The sequence below is a fragment of the Leuresthes tenuis genome, unplaced genomic scaffold, assembly GCF_036924035.1.
Source record: "Leuresthes tenuis unplaced genomic scaffold, fLeuTen1.0.hap1 SCAF_7, whole genome shotgun sequence".
NCBI lineage: Eukaryota > Metazoa > Chordata > Actinopteri > Atheriniformes > Atherinopsidae > Leuresthes > Leuresthes tenuis.
Window position 1 is genome coordinate 5,982,496 of NW_027325361.1, and position 19,589 is coordinate 6,002,084.

Consider the following 19,589-nt stretch of genomic DNA (forward strand, 5'->3'; position numbering starts at 1 on the left):
ATGCCTGGAAATATGATGCATGAATAAGTGTAAACCTTAAACATGTAAACTTTTGCAAATGTCTAACCTTGAAATGTTTAACCTGCAGATCTAGCCATTTAAATTAATCACAATAACAAACCTTAACTATTCATAGATGAGAGCACAGTAGAAAAGAAGTAGAAAAGTGCAATGACTCTTGCGTAGGATGAGTGTCAAACTAGCAATTACTTGCATGATGGTCTGTGGATTAGTGATTTCCACCATTGTATTCTTCCTCTTCATTGACACCAATTAGACACGTAAGGTGATGTCATCACATAGGAACATGTGGAGATGTTGAACATCGATATTCTGACAAAGATCGTTGAAACTTAAGCTTAATCTGTGTGGAGACGAATAAGAAAAACAAGAATTTTGAGCCTTGTGAAACTTCATTATTTTGTGCCGTGGCTCATTGTAGCTATTTAAATAACTTGTCATGAAGCTGGATTGCAACAAGTCAGAAATACGTTACAATCTCATAATTTTGTTGTCAGAGATTGTGAATCTACTTCGTTTTGCAGACAAACATACAAAACACGTTTTCTGGTTAGACTAAGTAGCTCTAGTATAGTTCATACAAATTATGTCAGGGTAAAACTAGGGCCCAGTTCCAGTATTTAAGAAGCAAGTAGATTAACAGGGAATGGGGCTGTTTCAATGGTCTGGGGACTTACCTTTTATCTCCAGAACTGTGGTCGCAGAGCTCAGTTGAAGGGCTTTGACTCTATTGACTGAAATGGTAGATGAATCTCAAGATGAGGTACATGAACAAGTCTAAACTCAGATTCAAATAATTCTATTGACAATAATACGTGGAAATTGTTTTGCACATAAAAAATGTCTCAAACCATGGCTTAATCATTACTGTCGCTTAAAAGGGGAAAGGAAATACTGTAAAAAATACAAATTCCCCACAGCCAAACTTAGACTTCTTGACAAAGGCTACTTTGGTGAAACTCACAGATGTAATATTTTTTTTTGTTTTATTGAATGTCAGCCCTCTTTTTCTAGTAGAAATACTCAAAGTAACATTTGGCTGCAGGAGGATGTGACACAATGTTACAGCTATCATCACTGATGCATCTAACTCAGTCCCTGCTTTTGACTTAGATGCCAATTCTCAGCATCTTCTCCTCTGTCCATCAATCTATTATCATTATTTCCTTGTGTTTATGCATTTGGAAGACACCTTTATCCAAAGCGACTTCCTTTCCACCATCCCTCTATCCTCTCTCTATCCTCATGCAGCCACAGCACTTCCAGTGGTTTTTAAAACTTTCTCCTCCTGCCTCTCCTGCTATTGATCCTCTCTCTCCATCTTCATCCATCCATCTCCTTCTCACTCCTCTTCTCTTCCTCTATTGATCTCCCCCACCCCACTCCCTCTCTCCACTTGCTGCTATCTACCTCTGTCTTTGTCTTCTTATCGAGGTTTCAGGGTTTATTCTGACTGCTGTTATTGACAGGCCTCTCGCTCCATGGCCAACTAATGCATTCCTAATCCCACCTTTGTTAGTCTGGAATGTTTTCTCTATCTCACACTTACACACACACACACACACACACACATACATCCTCTCACACTCATCCACACACACACATACACATCTATACATATGTTATGCTATTGCACAAGTGTGTGTAAAGTAAAAAGGGGCCACAAGGATGTTGATCCCAGCTTTCTGTTTGCTGGGAAAGCCATCTATCAATCAAAAAAAGGCCTGCTGCTTGTCTGTGTCTATATATGTGTGTGTGTATGTACGAGCGTGCACATAGGTCTTGAGTGACAGGCCGAATCGTGGCTGAAGACGTTTGATAAGCTTGTATTGTCGGTCGCCCCCCTTCCCCACCTCCTTCCACACCTCCACCTCGATAAGAAATACATTCGACTAGAGCTGATAACGGTGTCAGGAGCAGCAAAGCCCCACTCTAAAGAGACACACACACACACCACGCCACAAGAGAGGTGTCTTTCTTCAAACACCTTGGCTGTAAATGATACTCTTAACAAACAGCAACGACAGCACCACTCAGGAAAAAACAGATTCAGATACTGCACGTGTGTGTGTGTGTATGCGTATGTATGTCTGAGGCAGGGTCTGTTTGTACGGAGAATGATGTGCGATATGGCTTGAGGATATGCTAGGCTTATTGAATGAGGTCTCCATGATAGCACAGTAATGTGTGTGTAGGTTTGTGTGTGTTGTGAACAGCAGAGAAAGAATACAGTAATAGGCTTAGAGTGGCTGAAGTGGAGTGTCAGACTTAGCAAACAACACAATGTTCTCAAAGACCGACTGACAGCTGTCTGTGTACGTATGTGTGGGTGATGTACGTGTGAACATATGCTGCATGTGTATACATGAATGTTGTATGTTATTCATTGTGCAACAAGCTCTGCAGACACAGGTTTAAGTTGAACATGTGCTGTTGCACATCTGTCCTGATACACAACAGCTCTTACAATTGGATCGAGACCTTTCCAAACATCATCACTGCTGTTTCAACGTCACTCGCTAAGGTTGAAAATGTCATCTCCCACACAAACTAGGTTGTCACCAGTCAAGCAAAACTACAGGTGACAGGTGTCCCTTAATCAAGAATCAAGTTATTACCTTTGAAACAACCCCACCAAGTGAAGGAATGTCATCACTGTGGCCAGACACATCAGCACCCGGTTTTTAAAGGTCATCACTGTAAGCAGATGTATCTGCACATGTCTGGAATCATTGTCTGGAATGACAGAAATTTAAATGTATGACACAGACTTGATCAAAACCTGGGCTTTAATTTCAGCACTTTTTGTATCTTGAAACCTGAAATCCTGCAGAAAGTCAACAGGTTACTGAGGGTTATTTAGAACTGCATCAGTTTAAAAAAAAAGCTGGGTGATTTATTGATTATTTGAATTATTTCTGAGCAAAAATGACTGTTTAAATATAATCAAATTTAGGAATGTAGGTCTTATATTACTAAGTTAATTTATTCAAAGAGCAGAAGAGCAGTAATATATGTAATATATCTGCTTACTAGATAATTCCAGTTTAATGACTGCTGAATTAAGTTTTAAAAATAATTGTATTCTTGTCTAGTACTGATCATGTTAATATACTTTATCACTGTCAATGATACTGAGCAAACAATCAATCTTAGTTCATTAGCTTGATGTAGAAACAAATGTAAAGATGAAACTCATATTTTTAAATAGTGTTTAAGCTGAGATTCAGAGATGTGTGACTGTAATAAAAAACTGTAAATATGAATATATTTTGAAGCTATAATATTAGAAGCTAGTATAATAGAATATATATATATTGCATCAAATTAAGAGCCATATATATAAGAGCCAAGATATAAGATACAATGAATATCAAAAAGAAATCAGACTCAGTGTGTAGTTCCACAACACAGCACTGCAGAGAAAGAACGGTGACCTGTGAAGAGATTTCACGAATAGGAACAGGGCACAAAGTGAGGGGACGGCGAGGGAGATAAAGGAGGAAAAGGAGAGAAAGTGAAAAAAGATAATGAAAGAGTGAAATTACCAGAGGGCAGGAGAAAAGAAGGTTATTGTGCATGTGCATTAACAGGGTGTATGATGAAGTTAGTTTTTTGTGTTCTGTGCAGTGACTAGGGGCTAAGGAGTCGAGAAGAGAGAGGGAGGAGGTGGGTAAATCAATGGCAAATTACATGTGCTCGGCTGGTCCATTGTACAGTATGGCTGCTATATTCTAAAGAAGGCACTTCCAAGATGATGCAGCCAAATGGTGGATGGACTCCAAGATCATTTTTATTGATTTTGAGGAGCCATCAATAGAGGAGATGGGAGGGGAGGGGAAGAGAAGGAGGTGAGTGTATGCTGCTGTTGTTGGGATGTGTGTCACAGGGCCAATACAATACCCCTGAATCTTAGCTTTTTGTCCCTGTTCACACATTAGCAACACACCCTGTCCCACTGCTTTTCATTTACATTAGTGCCTGGATGGCCGAATGAAGGACACAGAGGGACTGCAAGAGGGTTTCCCATTAAAGAATTGGTCTGGTAGCAGATGCCTGCATTGTTTGGGTTCGAGAGCGCAGAAATATTTGATATTGGGACTGAAGATGTGATCATCAGTGGAGCTGTCTAGTTGTCCACATCAGCGCTAATAGGGCTGAAGCTATTATGAAGATTGAACTTTATGGTTGTCTGTGTGCGAAAGTGAGTGTGTAGTGATTTTAGGTACTTTCAAAAAACTGAAATATTGAGCCAAAAAGAGTTCAGCTGTGTTGCAGTCTGAAATGTTTTATGGTGCAAAAAGAAAAAGCAAAAATCTAAAAAGCTATTTCACTGTTTATAAAGTCTTCTTTATTGAGTTTTGTTAGTAATCTGTGTCAGAATGAATTGATTTCTTATATATTGATGCAGAGATGTTGGCAAATGAGTCTTTCAAAGCATGACTGTACATACGTAGGACGTACAAACATGATATGTTTTTCTATATAAATGGCATCACATTAAATAATCCTGATAGAATAGGACGATCTCATTTCCACATGAGCAGGGAGTAGATTCCACACCCTTCACTAGTTCTACATGTGTATTTAACATATGTCATAAAGACAAAATGCAAACAACATTTTTAAAGCTTGTGTTTGTGCACGTTTGCATGTTACATGACAAACATTGGCCGTGTGCGATTATTTGAATCTGTTTGATGATCTGTGTAGCAGAGAAGAACGTGGCAGTGATAAATGCAGCAGATGTTAACCATAGGAGGCCAAAACATGACAGCTTGCAGCTCTCTGGTTGAAGGCAAACACACACACTTCACACACGCATGAGGATAATTAGTGGCACGCACTCATGGGATGACACAGGAAAACATATCAGCGGGAAAAAGAGGCATAAACATTCTCTGGTACTACAATGTATATGCTGGTGAACTCACACACTTACATGCATGAAAGGCAGATGTTGCTTTCTGTAGAATGTTCTAGTCAAAAAAATGCTAAAAAGCATAAAAACAAAGCTTGAATGAAAACAGCTGTACCAAAAACTCAATAACACAGTCTTGCAGGTTGGTTGTTGCCAACTTTGCTGCCAGATATTGTTACAATCAACACACAACCATACTTTTATAGCTTATGCCTTCTGCTTTGAGTACAACAATACAATGCGTAAAATATTTTAGATAGGGAGTTTAGTTTTTCTTAACCCCGAGTTTTAATCCAAATCAATAGTTGGATGAACAAGATTCTCGCTTACCTCAGCAAAGATTTTTCTCATTAGTTTATGGTCTCAATTGCTATTTTCTCACTTTTACATATGTAAAGTACTTTTACTTTTACACTAATACATATGTATTTATCTTTTTTAAATGATGGTCTCATTTAAAGGAAAATAGATGACAGAACAGGATAGGCCACAGGGAATCTTTTTCGTTGACGCTTCTATATGGGCATGTCTTCTGCTGTTCTCTTTCAGATCCTCCATTTGCTCTTCACATTCATTTCAAAGAAACATCAGTTTTTATAGTCTTGCTAACCCCATGAACGATATTGATAACGTATCTATTATTTTGAAGTATCCCAATTATTTAATCTTGATGTAGTTTTTTTCTTTTTTTTACATATTTTCCTCTACTTTTCAACTGATTCTTGTATTAAAATGCTCTCTTTAGTAGGAAGGGACTTATAAAGTTGACCTTTGCAGCCACAACATTGTGCTTGGAGTACATCCTGTCAGTAGGGTTTGGCGCGACACTCTACCTCTCACACACTTGCATATTTACGCACTGACATAAAAGCACATAAAGAGTGAAGCAAACAGTCATGATTTATTTTTCCCGTGGACCTCAACACATTCTGTGTCTTTTAAGAACTAGTTGTGAAATTCAACAGACACTGTTTAAATAAGATGGAGACAAGTGTGTGTGTCTTCAGGGAGTGTAAGTCACGACTTGCTCTGACCAGTGTTTGAGGCTTTCCCGAGGCACACACACACACACACACACACACACACACACACACACACATTATCAGTAAGGTGCTAGGTTTCTCAGCCTGAAGATAAACACTAAAAATTTCTGACTTTTTGACTTTGCAGCTTATTGACTCTGTGATTTGGACATAATGTTTGACTGTAGGATGAAATAACTGTGTCTATGTGACTTAGCGCATGTGGCCAGGTCTTGCAGAAAAGCAAATACTCTTGTTCAATCAGTAACTTGAAGTGTGCTGGCATTTTGTAGTTTACTGGAGTTTGAGTTGTTTAAAGATAGCTGTTTTTTTTTCAACTGGTTATTGTGGTTTTAATTTCATTATTCTAGCTTTTCTTGCATCTCTACTTGTGTACCTGGAGATTTTCCAAAACAGTTTATTTAACACAAACCAATGTGTTTTTAAATAACCCTTCTCGAAGTTCTGAAATAAAACTGCATAACTTGAAGACCTTAATGAAGATCAATCTTTTAATTGATTGTCTAAATTGCCTATTCTCTTCCTTTAAACCAAATCAGGAACTTTTGAAGTCCATAATACCAGACACCAAATTATATTTATTTAATTTATGAGGACATTAAAATAATCCCATCGATGCAGTAAGTGAAATCTTTTGGTAAGCTCACAGAGAAAATGTTTTTCTTTGCTTCCCCTCCTTATAGAAGTTGTTTCTTTAATTACCTGCTAAACAAATAAAGAAAAGGTGAAACAAAGCAAGCCTCAGTTATTTACACAATAGAAGTGTTAATCCATCAAGCTGATGTCCTGCAGTAGATATGACACCATACTGTGACAGTAACCAGGGATGCATTTTCTATACGTCACAACAGAGAGGTGTATGCCGTGCAAGTGTCAACGTGATGTGTTTAATATCTGTAAAAATGCACTTCGTTCCAGAGCTGGGATGATTGGTCAAATAACTGATCTGAAAATTCTTTCATTATTGACTTCTTATGCAATTCATGTGTCATTCTCCTTTATCTTACTCTATTAATTAGAAGTAGTTATCTATACAAGGGTTTTAGCAACCCACTTTGAGTTTACCTTTTTCAGAAATAATTTGGTGTAAGAAAATAAATTAATAAACAGAATTGTTTTTTAAAAAAAACAATCATAATTTCCAAGAAATTCAAAACAAATTAAACAACAGAAGACAAAAGATTTAAAAATACTTAATTTACTCGACAGTTAAAAAATATTATTTTATAATTCTCTTAATTTTATCAGAGCTTTTGTGTACCTGTTTATACCACTTGTCCCAGCGTATGTAAAAGCCAGGGAATCTCCTGGTATGTTACCATTGAGGAGGCATTTCTTTGCTAACCATCCAAGTCCATCACAGAGGTTTGCTTTTGCCATGTTCATCCACAAACCTGGATGAACATAAATCTCTTCCCACTGTCTCTTTTCCTCTCCTCACCCCTCTCTTAACTAATCAAACACCAGGCTCAGACACTTTGTTAGAAGACGTGCCAACATACTCTCAGTGTGCACCACTGCAATTTCTGTGTGTTTCTGGCAAGCTTAAATCTTCATGCTTCTCCTGTTGCCTCACTGCCTCACTACCCTGGTGACCATGGCTTACGTTCTCCCCCACACACATATGAACTAGTAAGCATGTATTTTTCCAATGTTTGCAGCAATATCACCGCAGTTTGTTTTTAGTAATTAGGCACAAAAAAATATACTAAAGCCAGCCCATGAACAAACAGTAGCAGTACTGACCAAAGCAGGCACTACCTCAACAAAGAGCAATCCAGGCATGCCTAAAGCAAAAGCTTATAACGTGTCAGCTAGCTGAATTAATGTCAGGAAGGGATTTATTTTAAAAGCAACCAGATTTTTTTCCTAATCCTAACAAAGTAGTTTTGGAGCATAAACCTTATCAAACAATTTTGATCCCTAAACCAAATCGAGCCAAGCCGTTAGTTAAAGCGTATAAAGAGTGAGTGAATGAAATCAAGGAGGTTCAGCCATTTTGTCCAAGACCCTGGTGTCTCTGAAATACATACAAGGTGTCCTTTAACTTATCTGATGCAGTGGCTGCAGAAATACTACTCACTGATAATGAATACAACAAATGTTCTGGATTGTTTAAACATGTAGCAAAGTCCTCATAAAGAGGGGTAAGCCAAAGCAACCATACAGACTCAGGTTTGAGGTCTACTTTGCTCATCTTTATTTTCCACTTCCTTGTTTTAATTCATTCATTCCTTCACTTACTGTTTACGTTTTGTGTAACTCTGTTTTACTTGCTGTTTGGTTATATTTATGCATCCTTGACCATTTGGGGGCTCTGTGAAAAGCTGTGTGGAAAGAGCTTCACAGCCACTAAATCAGCAGTATTTGATGCCCTGCAAATGGCAACATGTTGCTAATATCTTGATTTAAGAGTAAAAGGCACAGTAACATGGTTGTGCTTTATTTGTAACTTTGAAGCTACTTATGAGTAAATTTAGGGTCAACATTTGAGATAAGGTTGTGCAGTGTGTAACTGTGAGACATTTATAAATAGATATCATCAGTCAGTGTCCTCACTCGTGTAGGAACATAACTGTGTATATGCATCCGTGTGTGTGTGTGTGCGTGTGTGAAGGTATCATCCCAGCTTGGTAGCAGCTAGCTAGCGGCTAAATGACTCTCCACACTTCATTAACAGCGATGAGGTGAGCTGCTCATCTCCTCATTGTTAGCTAGCGCTAAGCTGCAGTAATCCCAAACAAAGGGCCGGGGCCTCGCAGCAGCCCACGTGGATTAGACTGCTTTCTAGAAACATCCGAGAGAGATTCATTCTCATTCAAATTGGCCTGTAAACAAAACCAGCAGTGGCTGGGAGAGAGATGAGAGAGAGGAGAGATGAGTGTATGATGGAGAGAGTGTGAAATATCCTATATGTGTACATGTGTAATATAACTGTGTGCACATTGGATTGTATATATGAAAGAGTCTGTGTTTTAACACTGGATAGAATCAAAGCATGTGTGTGAGGCTTAGAAATGGATAGAGTTTAATTTCAATCCCACAGCTCACCCAAATGATGAAAAAGCATGTGTTCTTTCTTGCTGCTGCGTGTATGCATGTGTCTTGGCATGAACTTATCTTGTTTATTTGTCCGGGGTTTGAGACATCTGTCTGTGAGACTTATGCTACTCTTTTAAACAATGGAAGATGTGGAATTTCAGTACTGGTACTGAGAGCTTTAGCAGAACTGAATTAAAACTAAGTGTCAAATGTAATCTTGATTGACAGGTACATCAGACAAAAATATTACACTCAGAACATCTTGACATCTGCATTATGTCTTATTCTAAGGATTCCTTAAATAACTGCTGATGAAGGGATACCTATTTTGTTTAATTGTAGTTGGTAATTGCAGCCTGTTGATATAGATATGTTGTTCTCTCCTGTGTGTGGGAATTCATTGTTCTCTTTATAAAAGCTAAAGAGCAAGTTTTTAGTTTTGTAATCCTCAAAACCTAAACTAATGTAACTAACTACTGGTCTAATCCTCTCCTCATGTGCTCAAGTGTGCTAGCAGTGTATAGTGTCAGGTGTGGCTGGTTTAATGTGAATGTGTGTCGAAGTGATGAGTGGCAGTGTGTCCTGTCATTTGGTTTTCCTCTCATGTGACAGATGGATGTAAACCAGATTCAAATTATTTCATTTTCTACTCTTTTTTTTCAGTCTGCTGAATGAAGCCACTGTAACAGGCTCTGCAGTACATTTTTAACTGTCACTCAAATGATGAGAGTCCTCCTTTGAGCCAGTCTACTACTGTGATCACTAATATCCATCAATCAGCTCAGAGAGGAATTTGTTTTAAAGGCAGCTTTTTCATCTGTCTGGTCTGTGAATCTAATGTTTAGACTAGATTTTTTTTTAACTTAATTTCCCCAGACGGTCGGTCATATTAACCATCAGTCACATTTTCTGATGCACATGCACCAGTTATTATTGGTTGTAATCATTATTAGCTGGAAATCAAATTAATTGACAGGGCTTTAATATAAACATATAAATGAAAACGTGATTTAAGTGGGTATGTTTCTGATCTGATGATCAGTATTGTTGTCAAGTATTTGATCAGTGACTGATTATTGTAATTTTCCGGTTTATCAGTTTTTGAAGAAATCCCGACGTGAGCACTAATCACCATCAGTCACCAGTAATAAATGTTTGCAATAAAGCAGCCATTACATTTTGCAATTGAGAAATCAAATGTTTAAACATAATAAAAAAATTAAAAAACATCCAAAATAGCACTAAATCAGCTGAAATGACATTTTCATCACCGTCAAGATAATCTAAGTATGTGGTAGTGACTGCAGTCATCTATCCAGTTAGCCTTAATGTCATGTTTAATCTTCAATCTTACACTGCACTCTAAATGTTTGGATATGTGATACCACAGAGTGACATTTAACTAAGTCTGTAATTGATGTTTTATGATCTCTGCATGTTGAAAGTCCTCTTGTTAGTTTAGAGTGGTGTATGATTTCATGATAGAATGGGCCTGGTTATTCTAAGACAATAAGTGCAATAACACACGCTGTAAAAGAAGGTTCACACCACTTTCGTGTAGCTCTGATGTCTCTGAAGTCTTGAAAATAAAAACTGCATTGTGATTGTCTGATAATGTACCCCTGTTAACCTGCAGCTGTATATGGACTAGCTGTGAATAATCTGAGTGCCATGTCAGTTTAAGTTTGTGACCTTCTTTCTTAGATCCTGTCCAACTTTTGTCTACATTTGCACCTCTATATTAATCAGAAATCTGAGATTTTCACTTTCCAAACTGAAGACTTGCTTTTCAGAGTATCAATGTGTACATAGAGGAACAATGACATTGTCACTTAAAAAGCACATTCCCTCTGTTGCTTTGTGTAATGTTCATGCATTGGAAACTGCAACAGCGATTGTACCAATATACCAATTCCCCAACATCTGGCTAGCTTTGCTACAGCTGCAAGTTTATTTACAATCACTTTTGATAGTACCCTTCGATGTCTGCCTCATCAAATGTAACTTGTACCATGGCATTCAATGTTTAATTTCCGCTGTAAAAAACATTTTGGATCAGACCCAGTGTGAAAGATTTTGGATGAATTAAGGTAATACAGTCAACAACATCCTAAAAAAATGTTTTCTGTGTGTTTCTGTTTTGATTGGTTGGTCAACACTTTAGGAGAATCAGCTCTGATTTCCCATTAATGTAGACGTCATTGCCACTTTGGTCTAGTTTATTAACTCCAAGCAACAAGTACAGAGGAGTCTAGTGCATAAGCCAGTCAAACATAATTTCAAGTCAAGTAACATGGTACAGTTTGTCTGATATCATACAGAACTGTCAATGTGTTACACTGTTTCCAGATTCAGTCTGGCATTGCCTCCAAATGATTTCTGTAGATGAGGATGTTTGATTTATTCATTTTTTCCTGAACAATCAGTAGACACCATTGGATCATCCTAAGCAATACCTCCTCATGTCCAGTTCACCACATACTGACCATGGTCAAGAGTCCTTCACATCAGTTTTTAACTCTCCATTACTATCACTTTCTGACACACACAGAACCACTTTACACTTTACAGCCTGACTCTCACGTCTGGGATGGGACATGAGTTCAGTCTAACCTTGACACTCAAATTTTTCACTTTGTTTCCTTTATTTATTTTGTATTCCTTTGTTCTACTACTGTGCAACTTTGTTACACATAAAAAGTACTTAGTTAAGTTTAGGAAAACATTATGGTTAGTTCGGAGGGATGTTGCAAGGGAGAAGAGTAAAAAGCAGCTTAGCATGTTCCTCCACTTCATTACCTCTGCCTGGTTGTTCCAAAAAGAGCAAGTGCTGCATCAATGGCTCTTATTTGTCATTCATTTGCTCTCCCTCGACACTCATCAGCTTTTGTTTTCTGTCTGGAAACCCTTGTTTCATGTGGAGTGGAAGGATATACATTTGTTGACTCAGGCAAATGGATGTTGGCATTCCTTTTCTGTTTGTTACAATGTAAAGACTTTGTACAACAAAGTAAAAAAAAAAAAGAAAAAGGTATCTATTAATAAACAGAATGCCTTGAATAGATTATTATTTTTTCCTCACATTGGCACGACAGAAAATGTCAGGTGACCAACAAAATTACTGAAAAAGCAATCCAAGCAATTTTTTTCATCGTATTGACAGAAAAACTCATGATCACCAAAGTCATTGGAATACATTATCAAGTGACCATGAGTGATTGTCAGTGTGGACCAAAGCAGCAAACTGGCAGTTGACTTAAAAAATGTGGCAAAATTTCCGTGCTGCTTTTTTTAAACAGTGTGTTGCATTCTTAATGAGGTGCCGGTATGGTGTGTTGTTCAGAAAGTATCTGACAGCTGTGTCCGTGTATTCTCCTGCCGCCTCCTGAACAAACGGCTGCAGGACTGACCAACCAGCCACACTCTGATGGTGGTCAGCACTTTGATATCTTCAAAGCTTTAATCCTCAACTTTCCAGCTTCTGTCCTGCACTCAAAGTGTGACCATGTCCACATTAAAGCAGATAAATTTAAAAATGCTATAAACGACAACAAATTTATGTCCACTCTAGCATTTTTAAATATCTTTGAAAAGTTGTCAACCCAAAGTGAAACTCGAAAGTGGCATCAAAACTGTGCATTACCTTATCTAGAGAATTTGGACAGTCACAGACCAGCTTCTATAAAGTATTCACTTTAAGACTTCATGACCACATTTGTAGAGCAGAGCTGATGTATTTCATGGATGTAAAACAACTGAAAGATTGCGCAAGATGAAGTTTCTTACCAAGATAGGCACAGCATTCTTGCTCTGCTACAAAATGAAAGAGCTTTTTTCTCCTTCAAAGTTGTCTGACATCATTAACAGCTGTGTGATCTCTTTTCATATCCAAAGCGAGAGTAGACACTGTCGTGTGGCACCCACTGTCTGCCTTGTTTTAGCTGACATACGTCATCATTTAGAAACTGACATTTAGCTTTAACATTTAGTATTAGAATGTGGCTCTTTTTTTACTTGCTTTATTTCTCTTGATGTAGTTGGGACAAAGTCAGACATGAAAAAAATTCTGAGATAATGGAAACGCATCATAATTTTGTTTTCACATGAAACCGGAATGTACAAGGGCCTCATAAGCTCTTTGTTTTACATCAGAATTATACTTTTAGGCAGATTTTAACCCACTATTCATTATGAGATTACAGGACTGCATGTCAGTAAGATAAAATCTAGTAATATATTGAATGACCTGTAATGACTAACAAATTAATATTCCGAAGTTTAATTTTTCTTTAGGTTTGTCATTATTTTGAAGATTAATTTTGCTTGCAGGTGAAATAGAAATAAATGTATAACAATAGTAGATTATTTGTATCTTTTAGGCTAGTGTAAATTCCAGCATTCACAGTATCTACTGATTCTCCATTTGCAGTTCAGGTAAACGAGTAAACTTTTTGGTTTAAAAATGTCTATATTGTTTGGATGCACACCGGTGAGAAAGCGTGGCTTTAAAGCAGACTTGGACATATAATATTGAAATTTGTTTAGGTAATGTCAAGAACCTTGGCTAAACCTGAAAACAGCCCCTCAACAATGTAACTATCTCTGCTCAAGGAAGAGCATATGAGTGCTAATTCGTGGGTATTTGTATGATAATGTTTGTGCGTGTGACATGATTGACAGTTGGCTGGCTGCATCTTCTTCAGCCAGGGCCCTCCTTTTCACTGAATACTGTGTCAATGTGTCTGCATCACACTCACACACAATGCTATGCAGACACACAAAAGGAGAAAAACCCACTGTGATTCTCACATCAGGCCGAGCTGCAAAAAACGCACAAAACAGACACTACAAATGTGTCTACTCTCATGCATATGGAAACATTAGCATGTATGGGTAATATGCAATTGCATGCTTGTCTCTAAGAACATAAATGTGTGAGTGAACGTTTGCTGTGTGAGTGTGTGTCAATGGACAGCTTCAGTGCAAATCACATTAGCATTCAGTGATCATGTTGGCCTTTCTAAAGGTTCTCATGGTGCCAGTGGACTTTCTCTTCCTCAATCTCTGGTTTTTCAGACGTGCTATCACATTCGCCTGCCTCTGTGGATCATTTTATGATTAAAACTACTCCGGCTCTCTAATATGACTGTGATTTAAATTGTGTGGCACAGATTGATCAGATAAAGCAAAAGAGTCATATTTCGCTACTTCTAAGCCTATTCACATGGAGAGCACTGATCCTCCCTCTATCTGTGTCTGTCGTCCTCGTTCTCCTCTTTGAATCTTCCTCTGTTGCTTTTCTTTCCTTACTTTCACTTAAAATGTCTGTCTGACCTTAGCTCTTGCCAAATTTCTGCATTGCACCTCCAGAGTTCACCTATTAATAACTCTATGCCCGGATACTTCAGGGTAGATGTAATTCTTCCATAAGCTCAGTGATGAGTAGATCCTGTCACTATGCATCTGCCTTGTTTTCTGTTTTCCTTGAATTTCTGTAGCTGGCTCTTGTTTGATTTTCAGTTGATATCAAACAGTAAAATTCTAGAAATGTTAAATGCCTCACTAAGTCTGTTTACCTGTGAATGGTAGTCAGAAATTGCTGTTGTGTGGGTGATGAGTCAATTGCAACAAATCAGTTTATATCACACACATATGTTGTATTTCACATCTGGAGAGGAAGCACTTTAATCCTAATAAATGTGAAAAGGTTTGGGCTCCTGAATTTTAGTTGAGGGTGTTTGTTGCAAACAGTCCCACAGTCACAGGCATTTTGTAACTGCTGGCATTTTTCTTGTAAAAATTAATCATTTCAGTAAACAATCCTAACAAATATCTGAAGAGGATGTTTGGCCTTGTTCTCATTCCTCTGAATGTGGGCTGACAAGTATATGTTTCCTTTTAAGTTGATGCTGAAGGCTAATGGCTATGGGAGAACAGCGTGTGTGGCTCTATGTCAGACCTTTTTAAAATGGGATCTTCTCCTCTCCTAACCTTTTCCACCCTTCATTATTCCTGTTTTTATCCCCTCTCTCCCTTCCTGCTATTCATCCCTCTCATCCTCTCTCCTCATCCCTTCATCTAGTGCTCCTATCTCCCCCTGTTGCCTTCCACCCTCCATCCTTGTGATAGACAGGGTGTCCTCACCTTGTAACGATCAGTGACATCCAATATGTTTGGCTTGGGATCATCCCCTGTATGTCCATTGTGCCTCTGTTAAATGCTTTATTGATTAGCCACGAGTTAATTACAAATTACATCAACCGTGGGCAGAATAAGGTGGCTTGTACATGACTGCAGGATCCATCCTGGAGCAACTATTACATGTTGACTGCGCACGCCTACAGGCAGGCATCTCAACCTTCGCAGGTTACATTAGTCATCCTCAATTTCCCCCATTAACTTCCATGCATTTATGACATTTCACAGTGCCTTATCGGTGCTTTAGGGGCATGCAATATATTCTAGGTGATTGTACTGAGAAGGGTACAATTAGAAACAGGAGATTTCACCGCACTGAATACTTAATTCTATAGAACACAACTTGACACACCCTATGCAAAATTATGAGACTGTGCTCAACCCACAGCAGACCTCTGTAGGCTAATGTATTCTGGATTTAAGCTCTATTGTGAAATCCATAACATGCCAGCACCTGACCTGCTCTCCTTCAGCCCCCCAAAACAACCTCCTAAAAACTGACTTTTTCACAAAGTTTACTACTACTACTACTACTACTACTACTACTACTAATAATAATAATAATAATGATAATAATAATAATAACAATAATAATAATAATAATGATCAGCTTTGCAGCTTGCAGTGGCAGGCACTTTTTCCTAACCTTTTTGCTTTTCATCCCGTGTCAGTTCCTCTTTGACATTGCCGTGTACTTTGCAAAAAGAAAAAGGAGCGAAAAAAATCTTTATCAAATCCCCATTCTGAGGCTTTCAATAAGGCAGGCCATTACCTCACTGGCGCTTTTGTTCGGCCTATACAAGAGAGAACAAAATGGTTATTCAGGAGGACGCTTTAGATTTTTATTGTGGGCTCGCTATTCACAAAGAGCACCGTTATTGTATTAAAAAGAACCATCTGTGGCAGAAACAATGGCTTCAAATTATCTGTGAATACCCAGTGAACAAAATATAAAGCTTTTTCCTGCTCATTATGTGGGCTAAGCTAGGGGGTGGAAGATAGGAGAGGCATAGACTTTGCTATAACTGACTTTTGTTGTTCTTGCTTGCATTCTTCTCCTTTTTAAATCGGCCCCCTTTTCACATTGTGTGTCGCCATAAACGGCTTTTCTTGTTGCAGGGCTAGCGCAGAGAAGACAGCGGAGCTCCAGACTGAGAGCGGGGCTGTGCGGGACTGCACGCCGACTGAAACACACCGACTGCGGCATCAAAACTACGTGGACTACCGGACTATGGAGGGTGGCAGCATACAGAGGGTGCGGGATGGATGCCGGCGAAAGGGGCTCTGCCCCGGACTGACTGAGACTGCCTCATCGGTTGAAACGAGAGGAGGACACGGAGGAGGTTGAACGAAATGGCATCTTGTTTAATTTCTGCCAATCAAGACGAGAGGAGGACAACTCCCAAACTGGCAGTAAGTTGGAGTGCGGTGGAGAGGAAAAGCCCTGTGTGTGTCGGTGTGTGTGTTAGTGTGCATGTAAGTGTGTGTTTGAGTCGGTGTGTGTGCGTGTAAACCCAGCGGTGTTGAGGAATGACACCGCATGGCATCAAGAGCTTGACTGATTGTCGGAGTTGTTGTTGGCCGGTTAGATTTTTCCCCATCACACGGGGATTCATGCAGACAGAACATGTGTCATGTTTAAGTTTCAGATTCGTTTTTTAGGCACATTTTTGTGCCTAAATTGTTGCTGACTTTTTCTCTTTTCGTATTTCATTTCAATGATAACTATCCTAATATAGGAATTCAGGAACAAATCAGACCTTATATTACTCTGCGCTTTTTATTGGCCTCTTTGTATTTTACTCTGCTGTGAAATCATGATGACATTTTATTTTCGCTTTCTCGGCTTTTATTCCATCACCACCTCATGGAATTTCTCCCGAACTTCCGTGTTGAATTATACTTAATTGATTTAACGAAGGTAACTGATTTCACTTGAGCTTAACTAAATTTGCTAAATCTTTAAGGAACAATATTTAAATCGAAATGACAACTTGTGGATATTCATCTGAAACCCATTACTTAAAAAAAAAAAAGAAATAAAGGAAAAACTCCCTCCTCTATTAATTTTTGGCGAAAATTGTCCCTGTTTTCCACATAATTAATCAAGACTGACTTCTAAATGTTTTGATAAAGTATTTTATGTGCCCGTGGTACGGCCCCTAGTGGAAGAAAATAAAGGTGTATTGCCTGAAATCTGTCTCTCTTCCAGGCCATAAATCATTAATATTTTGTTTCACTTTAACAAAATATCATATAAATAGTCCCTGTTTGGGTTTAGACATGTGTGAGTTTTGTTAAGATTAAATGACATCATCAGATATTACAACAAAAAAAAGTATTTCAGATGGTGTTACGGTGGGAGTTAACAGACGAAGTCCATCCCGCGTAAATATTTTTGTAAATCACAGCAGATTATGGCAATTTTTCATTTCTTTTCTTTACTACTTTTCTGGCATGTTTTGCAGAGATCCCATCGCCTAAATTTGTGCAGCCATACAACTGTATTTTGGGATCACAGCGTGCTGCACGTTGTATTTGCAGGATCCATCCCAACCTAATGTAGCGGGGGGGCTTACAAGTGGTCCGAGGGAGCCGCCCCACTAGTTTCTCCTGTTTTTTGTCAAACAACGGTTTTAATTCAGGATGATTGTGGATGCAGGGCCATTCCCGGCTGGCTGGGGCCTGCTTTCAGAGAGCTGCAGGGCCCCGCTGTTCCTTTATTATCATAAGCAGATTAGAGGTAGCGGGGAACACACTCAGATGCAGATAGCAGCCGAGCGGCCCATTTCAACCTTGCATTATAATGGACCGAGCTGCATGTGTCGCCTCTCGCAGCCTATTAAGCACAAGATGAATCTTATGTAAGGTTGCCGGGGCCGGCATAATAAGAGCACTAGGGCTCTACTCCTCCATTTATTATAAAATGACTAAAACAAAATAATAAGGCTTGATCTATTCAATTTCAATTACGATTTAATCTGGAAACACGAATATAGATTAAATTATTTCAGGTGTGTGTACTTGATCTATTTCTAATTATTGGGACTGTCTGACTGGCAGAGCCAGACAAGCAGCAGATGTGATGGCAGAGTTGTCCAATTAACATGTTGTTGTGGGATAAATATCAATCTGACTACGTTTCAGCATTTCTTATGTGTTGACCTGAACTCCTAAAAGGAGTGATTCGTCGCTACTTCTCTGTACTAGGAGAGAACCCTCTTTAGGATTCGTTTGCAGTTCACCTTCTCTCCAGTAGGCGGCACTGGTGTCACGCAGCAGCGCGGTTTTGTCTTCGATGGAGATTCAGGATAAAACGATAAACAAGTGGCACCAACACATCCAGCCTCTAAAAACTTTATTCATTTTTCCATTTAAGCCGCATGAGTGAATGACTTAGTTTTATAGTATGAGTGTGTGTGATACCAGTTATTTCTCTATAATCGCAGCCTGGTCGGTTTGATCCAGAGCTGAGTGAAGCAGGTAGAGGCCGCTTTTCATTCACACTAATTGGCTGACACGCTTGTTGGGGTTTATATGAATGAGCTGCGTCTTTTGTACGAACACACTTTATCTTAAAATATGGCCTCACCTTTTTTTTCCTCCTCCCCTCGTGTCCCCGGTAGGGCCTGTCCCACCCCACTACAAAGCCCTAACAACAACAGCAGCACTGGCAGTGGAAGTAGAGTGGAGTCGGGTCTTTGTCCGGACAGATGTAGCGACAACATCCCAAACAAAAACCGCTTATTTGTGCTGAGATGAGCCCGTCTGCCTTCTGTGTGTTGGCATTCAACTTCACTAAACAAAAGGACTGGGGGAAACATCTTGGATTACCTTTCCCCCTTTCAACGCTAAAAACCAGCCGTACCCCCCCCCCCCTTTTTTTTTTTTCACGCACACATTCACACACAGCACGGCCATTCAATGCTTTGAGTTAACTAACAAAGTTTATTTAAGTGTTGTAGTGTTATTGGGCCTCTAAGTGGGGGAATTAGTGACTTTTTGATTTTGAACAACAGCAGTGACACGGGCCGTGACTTATGTCGGAACAATGTAGTTTCCACCTTGGAGAACAGATGATGGCACACCATTAATGTCAACAGTTGAAATTTCATTACCATTTTTTTAATGACTTTTGCTCTCAGTTTATGATATGCACGTGTCCCTTTGTCAATGTATTTGCTATTTGATTTTAACTTTTAGTAGAGAAAAAAGATGTAAGAATTTCTCCGGTATCTAGATATTTTGACACATTTTCTACTCATCAGGAAACAATTTTTTACCTAATTGGGTTTAAAGTTTTCGAGACAAACACCGTCTAATTAACCGAAACATCCAATGAGTCTCTGCATCGAATTCTTCCT

The 19,589-nt window shown here is 38.8% G+C and overlaps 1 long non-coding RNA gene across 2 annotated transcripts in view; it reads left to right on the plus strand.

The window, feature by feature from the left end:
- The window catches only part of LOC140311592 (uncharacterized), an 83,518-nt gene that overhangs the window by 20,665 nt on the left and 43,264 nt on the right, over nucleotides 1-19,589 (plus strand). For both annotated transcript variants that reach the window (XR_011916914.1, XR_011916913.1), the window contains exon 3: nucleotides 16,345-16,638. This is a non-coding gene — a long non-coding RNA (uncharacterized lncRNA). The remainder of the gene's footprint in view (nucleotides 1-16,344; nucleotides 16,639-19,589) is intronic.